Source organism: Pinus tabuliformis, chromosome 7, assembly GCF_031772625.1.
Source record: "Pinus tabuliformis cultivar Carrire ecotype Pingquan chromosome 7, CPIR1, whole genome shotgun sequence".
NCBI classification, from domain to species: Eukaryota; Viridiplantae; Streptophyta; class Pinopsida; order Pinales; family Pinaceae; genus Pinus; species Pinus tabuliformis.
The window spans coordinates 1,071,381,612-1,071,391,824 of record NC_142293.1 but is presented as its reverse complement, the minus strand read 5'-3'; positions in this window follow the sequence as shown (position 1 = coordinate 1,071,391,824).

The following is a 10,213-nucleotide window of genomic DNA, read 5'->3' as shown; positions in this document are numbered from 1 at the left end:
CTTTAAGCAAAGAAATTACAATTCAGGTACTCAATATGAGTTCTCCTCAAGCAAATTTGCTTGGCAGGGTGGTTTCTTGGATTTCCCAAGCCACTGGAGTGCACAGACTCTTCTTCTTCCTACCAGCTCTGTGACCTTCTGGTCTACAGTGGAAAGAGCCAAACGTGATTCTTAGTCTAGACAGATTCCCCTATGGGATGGCTTGAATCTTCAAGATCTCTGGTGCTCGATGCTACCTTTGGTCAGCTTGGCTTGCTGTCTTCTTTTGCTTTGATTTACTGCCTTCTTCTCTATTTTCTATCTTTCGGTGTTCAGTCCTCCTCTCTGGGTTCACTGTTCCCCTTCTTCGTCTCTCGACTTCGACTCACTCTAACTGTGTATCCTGTCTCTATTCATGGCTTTAGCCATTCGTCTCCAAGACTATTCGATTCCTCTTCCACCTCTGTCAATTCACCTTCTGCAGCTGCGCTTGGAGTTCCCTATTCGACGTCATCATAAGTGCTTAGGAAGTGGCCACATGTCCTCCTCTAATGTTGCCAGCCTGCTTTGTTGGTTTGTTTCTTCAGTTACATCATGGATAAAGTCTTTCCTCCACCATGGCAGTCAAACGGATTCCAAATCCTTACAAAATGCGGTGTATTCCTTCATCGATTCCACGTCCTCCATCAGGCGCGATCTCAACCATCTGATCTGGGTCCCCCAGATCCAACGTCATACGTACATTTCACGCAATTGACTTGCTCGACCAATAGCACGCGATCAATGGCAGTTTTCTCTCACCTCCGCTTACCACACGTTGATCGATGTATGGAATCGCTCCGCTCTGGTACAAAACCTCTTACAGTTTAAGGGCGCCCCGATCAATACCATCAGTTTCCAGAGTGCATGTCTTGCCTTTGTACTTTAGCACTTTTTACCTTTTCCACCCGCAGTTCTCTGGTTCCCCCACGCGAGCGAGTGCTCAGGCTTTTGCATTATGGCCCTGTTCGCCTAGCGATGCGCGATTAGTGCTAAGCGCTAATCACACATCAAAAACCTCCTTATTTTCACGATCCGGGGCTCCCAGGGGCTAATTTGACCTCCTGCGTAGTCTCCATGGGCCTCGGTCAGTGCACTTTGACTGAGGTCCTCGTCATTCCACGCTGGCTGCCATTGCCACTAGTTCAAGATGTTTTTTATCGCTGTTTTGGAATTTTTAGAGATTTGTCCGAACCTGATACAGTCATGGTTCTTTGACAGTTCTTTATGGATCCAATTCGGATCACTCACTAAAAGGAACTTAATGCTAAACCTGGAGAAAATATGTCAGAGCATCCAAGTAGACATTGACAACTTCAGGCTAAACTATGGAATCTTAAGAGAAAGAGGACTTCCCTGTCCTATGGTAATACATGATAAGTTGATGACCCAAGAAGATTACATTGATAAAATAAACAAGCTGGCCACAAGCCAAGCTAGTACTTCAGGGGTGAAATCTTTGCCCACTGGAAGAGTGCTTTATGATGGCTTTGAGAATCTGTTCTACATAGAACATGAAATCAAGCACTTATTCACAAGCAAACCAAGTTTTGCTAAGTACACAGAAGCTGATGAAATTTACAGGAAGATGATAAGAATAAAGTTACCTGACAGTGAATGGTGGACAAGTTTGACTGATTTACTATAAGTTACTATAGTAAATCTATAAGGTAAAAGATAACTGCCAGGTAAAACAGGTAAGACAGGATGAAACAACATAGGTAAAGAGTATCAGTAGGTCAAAGATAAAAGTGATTCCAACACATAACTACAAGGCAAACTGCAAGAGCCAAATCCGAGCAACAACAGCCAGCACAGTCACAATTAAAGGGATAGCAAACAAATAGTTCTCCATCTGTCTCTATCTTCGTGTTGAAGATATCTTTGCTTCCTAGAATAATTCTCATATAGTTATGAGATATTTTGTATCAAATTTCGTATAAATACTTCAAAAATCGAAGTAATTAAGGTGGATTAAAATAAATTTATGTAGACATATTATTTTTGAGCCAAGGATCTTTGTACTCAAGACTAGATTGGTTTTGCTAGATATGAAATAAAGCTGAGGACATTTCACTGGATTTTTGTGCGTAGTTGGAACAAATAAGTATCATTTTCTCATGTTTAAATATAGTTTTCTTTTTATGTCATAAAAATTCATATGCGTTTCTTATAAAATCTTAAAAGCAAACAAGGAACGATATCAACAGAATTAGCTTAAGTGTTCTCTATTTTAACTATTTGCTTTATTTATTTTTTCTTCTAAACTACCTTGGTCTGGATATTCTTAATTTCCTCTTTACTTCCATAGTTTATCCCCTTTTGGCCCATAGTATAGGATTCTTCATTGCCCTTTGCTACTGGCCATCCTTCCGTTCTTCATCTTAATTCCTATTAAAGAATCTTCATTGCCCTTAGCCTGGTTAGGATTTTCATCCATTTAACTTGTAGATTTGCTCTAGTTGTACTAGCTTGCCCTGTGGACTCTTACCTCAGTAATAGATCAAATCCAGTTAAGATTTTCTTGATCGACTCCATAGCCCAATGGCCTAAATATTTACCCTGCCCATCTGTCTTCTTAATTCCACCACCCAATCAAAACAAACAACCATGAACATTAAGAACTAGCCTAAAATCTTATTTAAACAAAGTTAAATCATAAAGAGAGAGCCCTCTTTGGACTTAGGTTGGCTAGAACCTAGGTCTAAAAGATTGGTTAGTGGTTAACTCATGCTATTCCTTCTTTGATAACTTCTAAGGAAAAAAACTGAGTGATAACATAATGGTGACCATATTGGGGATTCAAAACCCTCAGTTTCAATAAACCTTTGAGAAATTCAAACTTTTATTCATAAGCATCTTAAAGGGTTATTAGAAGTTATTTCCAAAAGTTCATAAAAATTTAAAACAATCATAAAAAGCTCGAAATCTGGCTTCAGGGAGAACTCATTATACTAGGGCCAACACTGATCCAAATCCTCCCCTTGTATTTGAAAATACCAACCTTATTCCAAGATAATCAGAAGATAGGAAGGTTCAGTAAGCCCTAGACCTCTTCTTAGATCCAATTCATGCACTGCTGAGTGGTTATTCATTACAGACCTCCCTTTTGATGAGTATCTTAACCAATCTCTGTTTAGAACCAAATATGAGAGTGAACTTGTGACCACAGTCCTAGATCTATAGTTTACCAGAGAACTTGAAACCCAACTAGCCAACTTGTCAATTAACCGGAACTGTTTGAACTCCCCTCAGTCATCCATCACCACTGACAGAATCCCTGAACTTTCTGAGTCAGCTTCAACATCTTTTAGCTCACCATCATTTCCCCACACCTCTGAAGATCATCCCTCATCTCCATTCATACCTTCACTCCCCCATCAGCCTATCACTACCCCTCAAACACCTATCACCCCTGTTACACCAACTCCCCTTGTTGTCCCAAATCCCCTAGTTACCCCAACACCTGTTCTCAATCCTGTACAACTTAGAGCTATGGCACTTAGATATGCCCCCCTTGTAATGCCTACTCCTCAAGGTGTCTTACCAGCAGATTATCAAAGTAAAATTACCTCATTTGATGGCACTGGAACATACACAACGCAACAGCACACTAAGAAAATGAAAGATTATTTTGAACTGAACGAGATTGACATAGGAGATGTCTAAATGAGAATCTTTGTCCAAAGTTTAGCTGGAGAAGTGAGAACATGGTTTAGATCTTTGCCCCCTCAGAGCATAGATAGTTTAGAAGTCCTTTACCAACAGTTCTTAAATAGGTGGGAGAAAATGAAGAATCCCCTTGAAATTCTATCTGAATATGAAAACCTTAAGAGGGGACCAAACGAGACTGTTCAGGACTACTACACCAGGTTTAACAATGTGTATAATGCTATCCCACTTGACCTTAGACCTCTACCTAGTTTAGCCTTGATTAAATTTCCAGACGGATTTGACACAGATATGGTTTTTCAACTTAGAGAAAGGAATCCTCCCACACTTGAAGATATGCAAAGTGTAACGGTTAGCATAGAAGCTAAACTGCTGTCCAAAAGGGATAGAGTTAGAAATGAGAGAAGAACACCTTTGAAAGAGGAATCTTCACCCTTTGATCAGAATTTGGATGCTTTAGCTAAAGGAATGGAAAGGTTGATGGACAAAATAGAAGTCATTGAAAGAAAACCTCACTAGGATAACTAACAAGCTAATCCAACAAGGAATGCAAACTTTAGGAAAAACCAGAACCAAAACACTGGTAAAAATGGGCCCGATCAGAACATTAGACCACCTTTCCAAGAAAATTATGCTAAGACTTCCCACCAAGAAGACCCTGAGATAGATACCCACATCAATCTTATGGGCTTAGATGATGAAGAAACTATTTTTCTAACTCAGGATGATCAAGAATTATACATGCTTCAACAGTTACAGACCCAAACAGGAGAATCTATCGACTATAAGCAAGGATATGACTCTGCCATTTTCAAAGTGCATAAACAGTACAACTGAAGAATAAAAAAGTACACTGATATTCTTGATCAGAATAAAAAAGCAGTACCTAACCAGCCTAAGAAAATAAAAGCTACAAATCAAAATCCTCAGGTTACAAAAACCTTACTGTTGTTGGGAAAAGTATCCAATACGGAATGACCCTATCCCACTCTAAGGGTGATAGTACCTTAGCAACAACCGAATGTAAAGCTATTCAAGATTACTTCTTTATGAGATGTAAGAGAGAAGAGAAAGAGATCCACTAACCGTTATCTTCCACTTAATGATTGATCCAATCTTCCCTCTTTGCTGCTTGCTCCCAGCTCCTTGCTCTTTCACTGGCCCAGCTACACAAAGATCCTGCAAAATCACAAGAAAAGGAAACTACAAGAAGCATACATCCATAATTGATTCAAGGATTAGAATAAATCAAATATACAAGTATCAATACGCCACAGAGACACATGCATATAGAAGAACCTCAAATACTTTATTAATGGAAGAAGTAAAGTTCTGAGAGTGTTACAACCATAATAGGCCCAATCCAGCAACACCTCCCAGCAGAAAGAAATCTCCTCTTCACCTCCTTCAAGCAAATCACCCAATAGTTCTATGCACAAACCAACATCACTTCCTTACATTCACAAGATTCCAGCCTCCCTAGACCTCATGAGAGAGCTCTATATATAGGAGTTTTGGAGAAAGGATGAGTCAGCTTGAGCTTGGCATGAAGCTGACTAGTGTCCTCTCTCACTTCAGTTATACTTCAGTTCTTGAGTCCACTTGGAGTTTCTTGCTTCCACTTGGAGATCTAGATCCTCTTACTCATCACAAGGAGAATTCCCTGATCCAAGTGTCATTTTGGAAGCTTCCTGGGCATTTGACACCTTGCAGAATGACTGTGCCACTTGGCCAATCTCGCCCAGCGTAGGTAGCCTTCATTAGATTTGACATTCAGCGCAGGTACAGAGTGGAGCAGTTGACATTCAGCGCAGATGCTCAGTGGAGCAGTTGACATGATCCAGAATTAGCTTTTTTTTGAGTGTTTTTAGGTGGAGAACTGATTTTTAGTGTTGTGGTTTGCTGACCTTGTTCCTCTAGGGGTAGGAACAACATGTTTAGGGACTTTGGATCCCTCAGATTATTGACATTTCATGCGTCATGCTGTTAGGCACAAAAATGTCTATAACAGTTGCCCCCTAAAGTATGAGGTCGTTTATCGGGTGAAATGCTTTATCAGGAGGATCCGAAGTTCATTCAATCGCTGAGAGGTGCCCTGTAATAAAATACAATGCAATACATTATTTTTCATTCTTCTTTCATGATCTAGCTGAGGCGGGCATTCCCATGCTCAGCTTTATAAATTCATTTTGGTACATAGAACAGACGATCGTCTGATGGTAGACTGATAATTCTCTGCTGAAATTATCATCCTTTGAGTAGGATGATCATCTGCTACAATGATGTACATATCAAATGTCTTTATATTTCCTGAATATATATCGCAGCCCGGATGGATGAAACTAGATCCGGGGTCTTCAAAACTCGTTCGATCTTCACTCTAAGTACAAGTCGATCCATGTGATAATTGCGCTGAAGTCGAACATGGAAAGACATCGCTTGATTACCGGTCAATAACGTAAACCATTAACAAGCGCGAGAGGAATCACCAATAATGACAATGACCCTCAAGGTACTGCAGTACAATTCACGTGGTGTGAATAAAGGACTTGGCGTCGAACACCATGCAAAATCTTCTGGTCGAATGTCATTAATGTATACCTGTCGTCGGAAGTGAGAAACTTGCCATTGAGGCATGCAAGCTTCAAAGTACTGGGGGGTTTGTTCCTAGATCAACTTCTTGGATAATGAGTTGAAGTCGACAAGAAGCGATCCGTCAAAGGAGGGCCTTAATGAATCCCACATCAGTGACACGGAACGGAGCTAATGATTTTAGTGGAGGTGAAAACAATCTGTGAAATATGATTCAGGGTGGCGATCATGGGTGGATGAAGGATAATGTATGGCAGTGGATGGGACACGGTTGACTCTTTCTGAACAACATCTCTTGAACATATAACGACACTGATGTGATGGATCGGTAGCATTACCCCAAATGCGGATGGTTTGGTGAGGACCATGGTGATGAGACCGGTGAATGAAACAACCCAACCCGATGTGATACGGAGGACAAAGTGTCATGTTCAAGAGCGACTTGCTACCATTAAAGCTTTTTGGTTCTCCCAATTTTTCCCCAGTCATTTCTGACCAGTACCTCTTTATTTTTGTCAAGCTTGAGGAGGATAACATATGCTTGTTCTATAACCTGCCCTTCGGGCAAGCCCATCGCTATGTTTTAACGAGCTTAGCGATAGGGAAACTCGTTCTCGTCTAAAGACAAGTTTCTCGCTATTTAATCATTTTAACGAGTCTAACGACAAAGAAAACTCGGTCCTTTTCATTTTTAGAGAGTCTGAAAAGGTACAGAAAGTTAACTCCAAAATTCCTTTTTCGTCATCTAATCCCTTAAGTCCGAAAAAGTATAAAACAATACAGAAGGGATGAGTTTTCGATAACTTTAACGAGCCGAATAAAACAAGCGCTCGACCTTTTTGTGTAATAATCCCTCAGGTCCAAAAAGATTAAAATCTAGAGGAGGGATAGCTCTTCCGGTCATTTTAACGAGCTGGAAGGCCAAAACTCGGCAAACTTTTCATATTTTACGAGTCAGATGAAAAGAGCTCAAAGAAGACTCGTCTTTTGAGGAACGAGTGATAAACAGGGATAGCAGCAGATTCCAGGTACAGGTTGGAATTTTCCAATCATGGCAGTGTCACAAGGATGGCTAAGTGAAATCACTCTTCGCAGCTGTTCCTCAAAATAGGTAAACAATCATATGGAGGTGAACGATTGGCCAAATGAAATGGAGGTGGCGGGTGCAAACACGACCAAGGCTTTTATGGCTAATAAATTTATGATCACAATGGTTATTTACCGGGATAGGTTCATTTTTTAATGAGCTTAAACTCTGGGGAAAACTCTTGCTCACACTTTTCTATTTTTTAACGAGCCTAGATTCCACGGTAAAACTGCTCGATCTTATGTTTATTTTTTAATGAGCATGAACTATGTGCTAAAACTGCTCGGATCTCGCTTTTCTATTTTTTAACGAGCATAAATTCTGCGGTAAAACTGCTTGATATACCAGTCATAAGATAAGAAATGTCTCCTGCAAGATTCCAATTTTTATAGAGCTTGCACCTCACATAAGCTATGCTCCCTCTCATCCTTTCTTTATGCAAGTTCGGAAACGGCTAATCCCAAAAACAGATAAATAATCGCTCCTAGCTTGCACTCCAAAAGGTTTGCATGCCCCCAGGTATAAAGTACAATTTCAAGGATGCCCCTACTTATCCGATAAAACATTTGTTTTAAAGGGTGAGGCTTGCCTCTTCCTGGTTACCCAAAGATTGTTTTGTTAACACCATCAAACGAAAACACTTCCTCGGCACTGTCTACCGAAGTAGACAATGGTGAATGACCTTTGTCAGACAAGTAACCTTATCAAAATAATCCTGTTCTAGAACAACCCCTCTTCCTTCCACGGACGGGGTACGGACTAGTCATATTTCTTCGCGGAAATTCTACTTTATACCCAAGGTTTCCTCTGCCCGAAGCAGACCAGGATGCATGCCCCTGGGTTCCAGTCCCATCTTTCCGAATCACTCGCACTCATCGGGAAGGAGGATTGGGGGGGGAGACATGTCTTGGGTGAATAGACCATTCAGGGTTGGTATTTGACTATTTGTGATGCGTGATCCCAGAAATGAAAGTTGGTCTACGAGCTTGACCATTCTTCCTTCGTGTGGAAAACACATTACTCTAAAGAGTGAGGAGACTATAGCTCCCATGCAATATATATAGTCTCGTCCAAGGAGTAGGTTATAATCCAAGGGTCCTTGAACGACCATCACGTTCATTTGAACGGTCTTCCCTTTCAATGTAACCGGCACATTGGGGAGGATCCCTAATGGTCGACTGGTTCCTTTATCAAAACCTGAGAGATTTCTCATCTCAGGCAAAAGCGCCAGGGAACCCAGTGCTTTCCAAGCAATAGAGGAAAGGATACTCACAGATGCCCCTTCATCAATGATAGTTCCAGCCATTACCATTCTATAAATTTGGACTATGATTCTGAATGGTATATTGGTTGGTAACCGGGGTCTGCCTAGTTAGTTCCAATCAAAAGATACAACCAGGTTGCTTGGTGGTGGGACCGAATACACGGCCGAATACGATCCTGACGATGTTCCTTCCTGCGATAAAGGAATGGGCGCATTGCCCTGATGCTCATCAGAATCTGTGTTGATGAAAAGAATCTGGATGGTGTCATCCTTATTCTCTTCAGTGAGGGTGTCATTTGAAGATGAATCTTCAGTGACGGTGTCATTTGAGGATGAAACCTCTGAAGGAAGAACCGGGTCAACTGCCGTATCGACCTTTAGACTTTCGTCTGGTCTGGATTCAGTAGGTTCATTTTCAATGACTGACGCTTCAGCTGACCACTTGAGCAGGCCAGCTGTATTTTCAACCAACGAAGGACTTGGCACGAGTTTTTTGTATCCAGGAGGAAGTCCCAACAGTGAAACCGGACGATCTTCCAAAACTCTCTTCGCTTCGTCTAAGAAGGGACAATGGTGGATGGCGTGATCGCCTTTACACAGTTTGCAGGGGGATCTTATTCCCCCTCTTTGTCTTGAACCTTCACTTTCACTGGTTGACGGTAAGCATTCAACATGGCTGTCAGAGGTTGATGCTCCCGAATTGTGCAAACGAGGTGACCAGTCCCTTAGTATCTGGGGAATACAGGGACAATCTCTATGGAAGTGGTCTCCTCTACATATGACACATGGTGATTTAGGCCCGGTGTGTGCTGTGTGTGGATTTTTGTTAGATGTCTTTTGCTTGCCCCCATTCACCTTAGGCTCCTTCTTCTTCTTCTCCTTCTTCTCTTCTTCTTCTTCTCCTTCTTCTCCATGGGAGCTTGGCTTTTGCCGGCTCTACCTTGCGAGGATGAAGGATTAGAGGAAGAGTTATAGGAAGTAGAAGGCTGGTGGGTAGCTCTGGACTCGTCTAACTGTTGACTCGACTGTTCAGGAACCGTGGTGGTCTGAACTACATTGGTTGAGAATAGCCAAATAGGCAGGCCAATTTTCAGTCCTGGAAGCGACAATGTGGCCATGTGGGGTGCACCAACTTCTCCCCAAGAGGAGAATGGACTAGGATTTCCATCATGTGGAATTCCTTGGTTGGGGCATTCCATGTTCTCAACCTAAGATCAACGCGGGAATAGGAGGTGATTATGTTCCGTTTAAAATAAATTTTATAACGACGCTTAGACACAACTTGCTTTTTCACTTTTTAAGAGTCAAGAAAAGGCTAAAGATGACTCTAGTCTCCTTCGATGTTTTAACGAGCCCGAAGTGACAAATGCTCGGATGGACTTTTTCAGTTATAGAGTTTGAAAAAGGCCAAAAGAAACTACTCTGGAGTTCTAGGCAGAGGGTGTGCCAAACTTTTCGCAAAACGACAGAATACGTTTTACGGTACGAGTGGTCAATCTTCGTGAATGTTGTGTTCACTGCATTGCGATCAGTAGGGCAGCCGACACGGTTTCCTATGGATAAAGGCTTTGATCCTATAG